This window comes from Cnephaeus nilssonii, assembly GCF_951640355.1.
Source record: "Cnephaeus nilssonii genome assembly, chromosome: 5".
NCBI classification, from domain to species: domain Eukaryota; kingdom Metazoa; phylum Chordata; class Mammalia; order Chiroptera; family Vespertilionidae; genus Cnephaeus; species Cnephaeus nilssonii.
In genome coordinates this window covers 65,438,828-65,452,151 of record NC_137076.1, presented here as the reverse complement: position 1 = coordinate 65,452,151, position 13,324 = coordinate 65,438,828, and positions in this window count along the sequence as shown.

Sequence of the window (13,324 nt, the reverse complement as noted above, 5' to 3'; positions counted from 1 at the left end):
TGCACGAACCAGAAGTTAGGATGGAAAGAAACAACGAATAGAAACTTAAAATTGTAGGTAATTAATATCCTTTTGTTGGTCAATTTGTTGGATTTGTAGTTTTGCTTCAGTCTGCATAACTTAATGAGCTACATGTTTTACTACTGCTGGCAAAAACAGAGTTCAGATAGAGCTTTAAGAACTCAAAATAAGAAAGTAAATAAATAAAAGCTTTGCATCTAATTAAAATATACCCCAGTAGAAGCCTTCTCCAAAACACCCCAATGATGTGAGATGTCATGAAATTGTGACTATAGGTGGGGAGAGTGGGGGGTAAATCTTGGTAATTTATCAAGGACAACATTTATGTTCCTTGTTATTTTGCAAAATGATCAGTTTTAATTCCAAATGAAGTCTGAGCATCAGGTAGTCTGTCTCATTTTGTAGAAGTAAATGCTGCATAGGACTCAAACTGTCTACATAATTTCACTGAGTTGGCATTTTAACTATTTTTAACCTTATTGCAAATGTCAGAATGATCTGATTTCCACATAAATAATAATCTAAATATCAAGATATTAATATAATTATATAAATATGTATGTATAATTTCCTGTCTGCATATAATATATATTAATATATTTTATACAGTTTCTATGAAAAATTGATGTCACATTATCTCTCTAGTGACATAGAGTACAACATTATATTCACTTATGACAAGTGGAGGAAAAAAGTAAACTATGAAAACTCATTTAAAAGTAATATAGCCTTATTGAGCTGTGGGAAGTACTGTTGGAAGTAAGTTAGCTTGATAATAGAATAGTGTTTCCATTCTGTTGCATGCATGTGCGTAAACTGTGGGTCACTAAGGTAGAATCTGTGTATATAGGTAAATATTCATTGGGCTAAAATCAAAACACAAAGTAGAAAATCTCACATATCAAAATATCTTGGTGAGACTTAAATCCAGAATAACCTTCTATATTAAAAAAATAACTACAGATGTTCTCAATGTTAACTAAATGTCATGTTATATAGATTTAGTGTTTGATGCCCTAAAGCTAAGTGATGACTTTTTCTCATCCCAATTTCTTGACTTGGTTCTTTTCTTTTTTATCCTCCTATTTCCCGCCTCCTCTTATTATTTAAAGAGTGAACATAATATTATATTTCTGTATACTTCTGATTGTAGGATTTTCCCAATTTTTATTTTATTTCATGTCTACTTAAATATCATTAAGAAGGGAAAGAAAAGTATCTTTCTTAAGGACAAGGGAAGAAGCATGCTATTTTTAATGAAGTTTAAACTGGTATTCAGCATATTTCCATTTTCATTTCAGCATTTATTATTCTCTGATACATGAACTGGTCAGATCTCAATATTGAACAATAGAGTGCACTGTGTTTTGGGGTTGAAACTGGCATCAAATAATTAAGTGAAAAAAACACACAAATACAACAACACACACACAAAAGGAATGGGGAAGGGAGAAGAATTGCATTGGTAATGCATATACTCTCATTGCCTGTGGAAATAAATGAAGGGATCATTATTTGCTCAATTAAAAATACTTCACTAGTTTATGAATTCTATGCAATATTATTATGGAGTTTTGGATAACATGCACATAAATTAGTACTGAGTTATAGTTGCCCCATTTTCATGAATTTTCTGTGAGCTTTAATGACCTGGACTAGAATCCATCTATGGAAGTGGTTTCATATCCTATCTGTAGTACAACTTGTGCCTGTGCTTGCATGGACACATGTATGTGTGTCTAGGGGCATAGAGCAAATCACTGTGATTGAGTGTAACTGATCCTAAATATGCATGTGTTTTGCACATTCTTATAAGATGAATACATTGGTTACATATTAAAAGTGGGTCATTAGAAAAATGAAAACTAAGAAACAAAATAGTTAAGCCAGAAAACAAAGCATTATTTTTAATAATGATTTAAGCATAATTTGTAAAAAGTTGTAGAAAGTGTGAGCTCAGAGGTTTTAAATTTCAGTCCCTATGATTCATTCCTGATATGATCATTTTCTAAAATTAATTTATTAATTACAGCAGTTAAGTGTAATTACTCTACCTATTCAAGATTTTTATTATTACTTTTGAACAGCAAGATAAATTCAGTGGAGGGTAGTTACCATAACAATAATTCAGCACGCATTTTCTGATCTGCTTGGTATAACAATGTTCTCAGGAGTGCCAGCTTCCACATTAATCAGTCATTCACGAACCTGCCTGCCTGTTCGCTGAGGCCTTCTAGAAGCAATTTAAAGGATAATATTTTTTTTTTTTTTCTAACGGGAGCTGGCAGAGGAGATGTCCTTGTCCTGATTTCTATTTTTGGGTTTAATAAAAGCATTAAATAAATTAAGGGGGAAAAAATGGAAAAACAGGGGAAAAAAGTTTAACAAATAATCCTGCATGCCAAACACACTCACACACAAAATAAAAAATCAAACTTTCATGTTAGAAAAGACTCAAAAATCATGCATCTTCCTGAGCAAGAAGCCTCAAGTCAAGACAGATACCTTTATTACACACCTTTTCCCAAAAATGTTAGCGCGCCACTGCGAACTTCCGGTGCAGTTAGCACTGCGCTGGGCACCGGTGATCCCAGGCAGTGTTCCCTTCGGTGAGAAGGAGAAAGCACAACATCGCGCTGTCTGCCGTCTGCAGCACAGCACGTCCCAATCCCTCTGGCTGTGTTTCAGGAGCAGTGTAAGTTCGTGTATACTCACACTGCACCAATGGAATTCTGGACAGAGTTTTTGAACATTTGGAGACTGTAACTATCCCTGAGTCTGATGAAGTAATAGGCACTAATCCCACTAATCTTAATGTCCACATTTTTTTTAATGCAGATATTTCACTGGTTCTTATGTATATTCTATAAGTTAAAACTTTATGGCCTAACCCGGCCGGCGTGGCTCAGTGGTTGAGCATAGACCTATGAACCAGGAGGTCAGGGTTCGATTCCTCATCAGGGCACATGCTTGGGTTGTCAACTCAATCCCCAGTGTGGGGCGTGCAGGATGTGGCCAATCAATGATTCGCTCTCATCATTGATGTTTCTATCTCTCTCTTTTTCCCTTTCTCTCTGAAATCAATAAAAAAAATATTTAAAAAAAACTTCATGCCCTGTAATTTCTAGAGATCATTTTTCCCTATCATTTTGCAAGCGTATGACTGATAAAGACAACCAGAGAAGCAATTGACTTAAAACATTGTTAATGTCTTTAATGAAATTATGCTTTTGTTTTCCCATTTAATTTAAATTCAATGGGAACAGTAAGGGCATTGCACACCTAGTTGTGCACAGCTGTTCTAGTCCATCTCCCTGGCACCTGGATTGTATGAAATAGGCATAGAGCATGTGCTAAGTTTTCACGACCTCTCTTCAGACACACTTGTCCCATGCCAGCCATTTTTTACAATGCATTTGGCTGTTTTCTAATACCCAGGTTTTGTGCTTGTTGTGAATTGACTTGGATGAAATTTTGCCACTCATGTAAAGGAAATATAAAGACTACCTCAATCTTAAAATGATTGAGGGGATTTAGCATACATGATACTTTCTTGAAATAAATACTTGACTTTTAAATCCAACCAAATAAATGATGAATAAAAATAAATAATTCAGGAGCTGAGTGCCTGAGTGTCAAAATCTCATTTTTGATGGGTACTGAGTCTATTTCTGTGTTGAACTAAAACTGAACAGAATGAATATATTAAATATTAAGAAATTAATATTGTAATTGTATTAAAACAAATTAAGTGCTTAGAGAGAAGATGAATGAAAATGAAAATGTCAGCACTAACATCTCTAAAATCTGCAGCAAGGAGTCATAATACTGTCTAAAGTTGAAAAAAACAACAAGAAATAGGGGTTTAAAAGGAATGTATACATTTAGAAAATATGAGAATATCTAAACGTGGGAGAAACATTATCAATATTAAAATACAAAATCATTCATAGAGAAGAATGTAAAAGATAAAAAGGAAGTGACATGGTTATTAAATATGAAATTTACATGTCCAATATAAAATAAAATAAAATTGCATAATACTAAATAGGTCTGACAATAAATATAAATGTGATAACTGAAAAGGAGTATCATTTTTTAAGTAAATACACTATATAATATGACACAGTACTAAAGAACTGAAAACAGTAAAAATATTTCTCAATAGAAATAGTTAAACTAATTATGGTTAACCCGTACATTGAATTTTTAAACATTTAATAAATAAATTCTCACCCCAAATTGGCAGCTCTTTCCTTCCTTCCTTCCTTTTTCTTCCTCCTCCCCACCCCCTTCCTTCCTTCCTTCTTCCTTCATTCCACTTCCAGGGACTGATAAACTGATTATATCACTGTACAGGATTCTCTGAGCAGGTTTCAGCAGTCTCCCCTCTTTTTACTGAAATTCACTTACATTCAAGAAAGCTTTGAGCCCTGGCCGGCATGGCTCAGCAGATAGAGCGTCGGCCTGTGGACTGAAGGGTCCCGGGTTCGATTCCGGCCAAGGGCACATGCCTGGGTTGCGGGCTTGATCCCCACTAGGGGGTGTGTGGGAGGCAGCCGATCAAGGATTCTCTCTCATCATTGATGTTTCTATCTCTCTCTCCTTCTTCCCTTCCTCTCTGAAATCAATAAAGAAATATATATAAAAAAAAGAAAGAAAGAAAGAAAGAAAGAAAGAAAGAAAGAAAGAAAGAAAGAGAGCTTTGAATGCATTTTCCTTGGCTCTCGGGAGCCACATTGTCATTTCCCTGTCCCCTGTGCATGCTCCTTGAGGTTGAGAAAAGTTTCATTAGGCATAACTGAGTCTGATCTGCCAGATCCCAGGAGGCTTCCCTTTCTCCAGTAGGCATTTCTTCAGGGCAACCAGAGACTGAAAAAGTGAGTGGCCAGCACAACTGAAAGACAGTATACTCATATCCTTGTCAGGGATCATTTAATGGAACTGACGGGGCAACAGAACTGAGCTACCAGGGTTTTTGAGATGACCAGTTGCTGTCATAAAGGCAGCTGCATGCAATGGTCACATGAAACACTCCTAAACCATATAATCCAGTCCACTAAAATTGCCACTGTTCTAAACTTCCTCCTATATTTTCTTAAAACACACATACAGAAAGAACAGGAGGTCACTGATAAAGCCTCTCTCTGGTCTGTCTCCCTGCCCTCCCTCTGCTTTTCCATGTCTTTGCCTCAAAGACTCAATGTATTTTTTCCTTGATTTGCTAAATTTTTTTCTTTTATTTTTATCGTAGTTGTTTTTTAAATAAAGTACTTGATTGTTCTCCCCTTTTATCTGTTTAGTGGTTGCTAATGTATTCTGTTTTTTTGTGGTTGTTCTAGAGAAAGGTTCTTAACCTCACCACTACTGATATTTTGGCTGAATAATTCTTTGTTGTGGGGAGTCTGACCTGTGCATTGTAGAATTAAGGTAGATAATTTGAGAGCTGGTTGCATTATTTTTTAAAGGGAGAAACAGAAAAATATTGTGAGCAGCAATATTACAAAATATTTACTTCTGTAAACTATTTTTCTTAGGAAACAAACAAATGAGGCATTGCAGGTGCAGCTGGGGGATCTAATATATTCAGTGCCATGGGTAAGAAGCGTATATTATATAGTGAAAATTAAATAAATTTATAATATATAAATTTGGGGTTATTTGTCAGTCACAATCATTAATTTCTAACCATGATTCAGATAAATTTCTTAGAATATATACATTTGTCAAGATTTTTGTGGGTGAATATGGATATTTGCTCACTTTTACATTCTCCTGTACATCCTATATAATAAAAGGCTAGTATGAAATAGACCAAATGGTGGAACAACCAGAGCTACAGAACAACCAGTTGCCATGACGTGCGCAGAGCACCAGGGTGTGTGCATGGAACATGGCGGGCTTCAGCTGTGGCAGGATGGTGGAGCAGGTGAGCAGGGGCACCAGACCAAGGCGGAGTGCTGGTTGCTGTCATCGGGGTGAGCCTCTGGTGGTTAATGAAATTTCTTTGCTCCCGTGTGCTGTGTACCTGCTGCTGGCACTGGCCCTGCTCAAGCCAATGCCGGAGCCACCGCTCACACCTGCTGCTGGGGCCTGGTGCTGGTCCCAATCACTCGGCACCAACAGCAAGTGTGAGCGGCAGTTGCTGGCCCTGATCACCCCTGAGGGCTTCTCCACCTCCCCCTACTCCTGAGGGACGATTGGGGCAGCAGCTGCCACTCGCACTCACTGACAGCGCCGGCCCCACTTACACCCACTGCTGGCACTGGCCACAATTGCTTCGCGCCTTCAGCAGGTGTGAGCGGGGCCAGTGCCAGCAGCGCGTGGGAGTGGTGGTGGCAGGAGCGGGGCTGCTGACAGACAGATGACCAGCGGCTACAGTGGGAGGGGCCAGACAGGGGCACGGAGGATGAGCCAAGTCCCGCCCTGTGCCTACTTCAGCCTCGCAGCCCACAGTTCCTTCCAAGGTGCACGAATTCGTGCACTGGGCCCCTAGTTTCTATGTAAGAACTAGAGGCCCAGTGCACAAATTTGTGCACAGGTGCGGTCCAGCCGCCCGCCCCCAATTGGGATGGGGTGGACAATTGGGGGTGGGGCTGGCCGGGGGGAGTTATTAGTGTCAAAGATCTTTGCAGGGTGTATACATGTTCGCTGTTGACTTTCGGATGAGTTGAAGCTTCAAAGGCGCTTTAGTGTCAGGGACACTTACAGCTTCCGTTTCTAAGCCTCTCCCTAGAAAGGTAATGCAGTTTAGTTCCCTGCTGACAAAACCTCTCAAGAGAGGCCGTGGTGTAATGTGGCTGCCCTCTTTGGTAGTAAGCAGTGGAGAGAGAACACAGGAAGATGGTGATTGTGCTGGGCACCTCTCCTGGACACCTGACTGATGGTCCAGACTGTGAGAGAGTTTTCCTCCTGATCACGGGTCATTCAGGTTCCTGGTCTATAAAGGCTGGAGAGTGTTTACGTACTTAGAATCACTGAAGGTCACACTTCAGTGATCGGGGTGGGGAGGGGCGATTGGGGGCGGGGCCAGCAGGGGGGAGGGGCCGTGGGCGGTTGGCTGGCCAGTCATGCCCCTGATCAGGTTGGTTAGCAACTGCAGTGCGCAACATAGCCACCGGTTGTTCTGGTTGTTCTGGTCATTCAGCCATTTGGTTGCTTGGCTTTTATACATATAGATATGTCTCTGTAAAGTGCTAAAGAAAAGAAACAAAAGTAGGATTAAATTATAGTAGTTTACATTCTAAAAAAGTATTCTACCTTTACTTTCATGGTAGTCAACCCAAGGATCTATGCTACTTATAAGGCACTAATTATTTTCCCCAAAGAAATGAAGCTGTTAAACTATTCAAAATGATTTCTTTTTAAAAAGTTACATTTGCACTGACATTTTACCAGGAGAAAATGACAGAAGAATGTGTTCTGGGCCATCAATCCTGGTTGTCTACAAAGGAATTAATCACCTCATTGGCCAGGCTGTTTGTCTTCTCATCATCTTTGAGGTTTAGATATTTAAAAACATTCTGCCTCGATGCTCTTCATGTAAATGAACCATATGTTAAAAGTTTACAATGTTGCCAAGGTGTTAAGACTTCTTCAAGGTAGAAAGTTTGGCTCATTATGCTTGTATTTAGCACTGAAGAAAAACTTACTCTAGTTCCTTTGTGGGAGTGTTCAAAGTTCAAGAGTGAAACTAGCATGGTTATATTGTTACTGCAGCTTCTTTCTTACATATGGTTTGTCAGAGCACAGATAGGGAAAAAATTATTATATTGGGCTTTTTCCCTAGTTCTCAAGGGGATTATATCAAACACATGCTATCTGTATTGGGTTTTCCTTCTGGAAAAATCTGATATCTATCTATCAGTGTCTGTCATTCCATAACTTGATATTTTTATTATTATGCAGTGATTGTTTTCATCCACAAACTGTTTTATACATGTTTTATTATTCATTTTTCATTTAAATGTCAAAATACTTTTATATGATTTCCAAAATAATGTGGGAGAATTTTTTTAATATGGTTTAATAGCACTACGTCAGTTCTGAAAATATCAGGTTCGAACAGCGACCGATGACTGAAAATTAGCAACATGATATAATTATATTAAATATGATTCCCTAAAAAAAGGAATATAGATATAAACTTCATAAGTTTCCCCCCCAAAATCCCCCAAACTCAAAAGATACATGTCCTCCCAAGTTCATTTCAGCATCATTTACAGTAGCCAGGATATGGAAACAAGCTAAGTGTCCAAAGAGGATGAATGGATAAAGAAACTGTGGCATTCTTTGATAGGCAATGGAATATTATTTAGTCATAAAATATAAAACTGCCATTTTAAAGTAAATTGATAGACTTCAAGGGCATTTTGCTAAGTGAAATAAAACAGAAGACGACAAATACTATGTGACCTTTCTTATATGTGAAGTCTAAAACAGACAAAAACCCAAGCTGTTAGATACAGAAAACAGATTGGTGGTGGTTGCTAGACGTAGGGTTGGTGGTAGGGAATAGATGAAGGAGGTCAAATGTAATAAATAAATAAATAAATAAATAAATAAATAAATAAATAAATAACTTCATCAGAAGGTATCCTATATAATAAAAGCCTAATATGCAAATCTACTGAACAGCAAAACAACTGGTGGAAGGACCAGTTGTTATATCTCACACTGACTACCAGGGGACAGACATTCAATGCAGGAGCTGCCCCCAGCCCACAGGCCCAGGCCAGCCAAGGCAGGTGCCAGTGGGGGGCCCCCAGATCGCCCTGCTGGTCACTCCACAGAGGGAGGCAACCGGTGGTACCAGTGGGGGGCTTGGCCGGTGAGCAGCTGGCGCCAGGATAGCCTAGGTGGCCGCCTGATCGCTCTGCCCATTGCCCCACAGATCAGCCCTGATTGCCAGCCAGGCCTAGGGACCCTACCCATGCACGAATTTCGTGCATCAGGTCTCTAGTTTGATATAAAAGCAAAGGTTCATTCCAAAGTTAAATTTCATCTTTTAACAGGAAATGGGAATAAAAATACAAATACAAAAATTATATCTATATTATCTATTTATATATCATATATATATATATATATATTGGAACCAAGGTTATACTGGTTTCACAAAATAATTTGAGAAATATTTGTTTTCATTCTTAATTCTGAAGAGTTTATGGGATTGACACAATTTTCTTCTTTAAATTCTGAAGAGTTTATGGGATTGATGAATCTAACCAAAGAACACATGTGGTATTGAAATTTTCTTTGAGGGAAGTATTTAAATTATAAGTATCATTTCTCTAACCATCTATGTAATTCAGGTTTCTGTTTTTGTTATCAGCTTTTTTAATTTGCATCTACTAAGCAGTTAATACTTGTCATAAATGCTATAGTATTTATTAGCATTCTATTGTTCTTTATAACACCATATTAACTTTTTAACATATGTGAAATAAGAAGTTATATTTCCTCTTTCATGTCTAATTTTATTAATCATTGTTGTCTCTATTTTATCATTAGTCTATCCAGATATTTTAGTAATTTTTAGATCTTTTTAAAGAACTAATTTGATTTCACTGATTTCTTCTAATGTTTATTTCTTCTGATACAGCTCTGTTTTTTAATCATTTTATTTGGTAGATCATCTTGTCAAAATTGATAAGATTTGGGGCATTATCTATCCAAATACTTTATGCTCCTCCATCCTCTGAGACTTTTTATAAGACAATATTTAGGAGGTGAATGAGAAGGAATAATTAAAATAAAAACTCCAGTTTTCTGGCAATCATTACTAGGAGTGGTTGAATCTGGCTGCTCTTAGAATATTTAGGGGTGAATAAATAGTTCCTGACCTAATGGAATGACAGTGGGAGTAGAGAGCTGGGTTATCTGAAAAATAAGTTAAAATGTGAGCATAATGACAGTGATGAATTTTGTTTGTTCAAGTGTGTATGTAGTTTTTGGTGTAGTTACTGTGTGCTTTACATTATTTTTGTAAAGAAACAGTGGCTATTGTGTCTTTATATATATATTTTTAGTTAACTTACCAGGTAGTGAAGTGTACATGCTTGAATTTAAAAAGTATTTAAAGATGATGATGAAATGGATCAAACGAAGTTTCCTGGAATTGCTGTGTGTTTTGCTGGTCCATGAACTTAGATCACAATTTCCCCTTATTTCTATATTATTTTACTCATGTTAATCTCTCCTAATATTTGCAATACAACAGTGTGAATGTTATGCTGAAAATTACATAATCGTTTCTAAGAATGAATAATATTTTGAGCATATGTTATTTGGATAGCCAAATCAGAAGACCTATTTTATGAAAACACAAAATCTCTTCTATTACATAGATACAGTAAAGAAGAAAGATCTAATTCTAACCTAAAAAAGATAAATGTACACATTACAAATGTCATGCTAACATTTTTTAAAGAAGTTAACCTTGGGAACATTATTCTCTCTGTCTTTGTGCCATTGGTTGTACTGTGTGATGGTCAGACTCTATCTTTAGCTCTGCCCCTTTGTTTTCACTATGTAGATTCAAACACACTTTTTAGCTTGACTAGATTTCTGAAGAATTTGTTTGTTTCTGGTGAGTTTATTGCTTGGAAAAAAGTTGAGACTTTGAAGAGGAAATGTAAACTTTTCCAGCCCAACTTGACAGGTCTATTATATTTTAAATTTAGATTAAATGATTCATGAGTTTCCTGAGAATCTCAGAACTCAGCTACCTGTTTAGCAGAAACTCACCTTCAGGGTATCTATTTGTTAGAGAATATTTTTCCCAATGCAAGTAACATAGATGTCTCTGTACTGGGAAATTTCAAGTTATGAAAACAACTAGAGGCCTGGTGCATGAAATTGTGCACCAGTGGGGTCCCTCAGGGTGGCCTGCGAAGATTAGGCCCCAGCTCGCACCCCCAGCCTTGCAGCCCTGCCTGGCACCCCACCTTGGCCTGTCACTGCTCCCTCACCAGTTCCACCATCCTGCCTGCAGAGCTATTGATTGGGGCCAGGCTCCCCCACCCGGCTCACTCAACGCCTGGGAGCTGGGCAGTGGCCCCATCCCCCACCGCTGCTTCTGGTCTGCGGGGCGATTGGGGGGGCAATCGGGCCCCTGCTCAACCTGGCCTTGGCCTGGCACCACCCACTCACCTGTTCCACCATCCCGCCGTGGTCCCACTCTCTTCGGGGCCCATTGAGGCCAGCAGTACCTCCACTGTGCCTACTGCCAGCACCGTGTCGCCGATGCCCACCGTGCTCCATGCTGCCCCCTGGTGGTCAGCACATGTATAGTGAGCTGTTGAACTCCCGGTCTCCTGATCAAATGACCAACCAAGGGGACAATTTGCATATTAGACTTTTATTATATAGGATAGGCACGACCTTCTACTATAATGATTGCTGCTGCTGCCTAGTAATGAAATAATTAAAATATATTTAGAGATTAGTATATACTACACTAAGCTGTAACTACTCACTTGAATTACCTAATTTATTTCTCAAACAATATGAAGTATATAACATACACATACCTATTTTATACAGGAATAGAGTGAGGTGCCTGAAGTGTAAGCAACTTGCCAAAGTTGAACAGTAAGTCACAGTGTTTAGGTTTGAACTCAAGCTCTTGGTCTCTAAAGTTTGTCCTCCATTGAATCAATGAAATAATTAAGGATTGAGTTTATGCCTGAACTAAGCCCTGAGATCACATCTTTCTTTTGAGCTAACAAGTGAGCCTGCTACAGTTTCGTGTAAGCTGGCCGAAGATACGAGGTGCCTGGATCTGAAACAAAAGATGATAACTTCCAGCACAGCCAGCAGCCTTTGCTTCCTGTTTCCTTGTCTCCCAAGTCCCACAGAGGCAACACAGAAGCAGGCCCAGGTGGATGCAGCCCACACAGTGTGGTTGTGTCAAGGGTCCCCAAGTGTAGGAAACCCTAAGTTTGTAACAGAAGCTGCTAACAAACCTGACTCACCTTTGCTGCAGACATTATCTTTCTTTATTCTGGAAAGAAAATAAAGCATTCTTGTCCTCCAGAGGAAGACACCATCTCTATCATCCGAGGCCTCTTGCCCTATGCAGATCCTTGAAAAGAAGATCAGGAGCAAAAGTCAACAGAAGACATGTCGTGGAGAATTGTCTCATGACACTTTGCAAGCTAGTTTGATTAGGCGAGTTATAAGATATATATGATAAAGGCGTGATATGCTAATCAGACTGGACATCTTTCCAGACGACCTTCTGGACGAAGCTGGGGCTGCAAGGGAAGCCCAGGTCCATGGTGCCAGAGGGAAGCCAGTATAGGCAGCCGGGGAAAGGAAGGCCTACTCTTGCACAAATTTTTGCACAAATTTCGTGCATCAGATCTCTAGTATATATGTGTGTGTGTGTGTGTATGTGAGTGTGTGTGTGTGTGTGTGTGTGTATATATATATATATATATATATATATATATATATATATATATATATCCTATATAATAAAAGGCTAACATGCAAATCAACTGAACGGTGGAACGACCAGTCACTAAGAGGCGCACTGACCACCAGGGGGCAGATGCTCAATGTAGGAGCTGCCCTCTGTTGGTCAGTGTGCTCCCACAGGGGGAATGCTGCTCAGCCAGAAGCCGGGTTCACTGCTGGTGAGTGCAGGGGTGGTGGTGTGAGCCTCTCCCACTTCTGCGGCAGTGCTAAGAATGTCCGACCGACAGCTTAGGCTGGCTCCCTGCGGGGAGCGGGCCTAAGCCGTCAGTCGGACATACCCTAGGGTCCCAGATTACAAGAGGGCACAGACTGAGCTGAGGGACCCCCCCCCCAAGTGCACGATTTTCATGCACTGGGCCTCTAGTCTTATATAATAAAAGCCCAGCAACCAAATGTTGGAACCAACCAGAACAATTGTTTGACCAGATGCTCATTGCAGGTGCTCCCACAGCAGGAGCAGCCACTCAGAGGGTGGATCCACAGCCGCTTGACCTACTGGGATGAGTGGCGCTCCCACAGTGGGCTGATCCCCACAGGCCGTCCCCCATCAGTGCATGAATCACAGCACTAAAAGCTACTAAGCACAGTCCTTGTGGCAGGCGAAGGCTGCGTACTCTCCACGGAATCTCAGATAATCCCAGATCCCGACTCATGGGGTTGATCTAAGGGTTTCTATTCATAGCTTTAAGAATGGAATGAGATCATCAGCCTTGAAGTAGTTGAGGGAAAACACACACTGCTCCTTTTTCATTCTCTTCCTCCTGCCTTCTTGAGAGAAAAGAATAGCTGGCTCCCATGGCCCTGTCCTGAGCGCTGT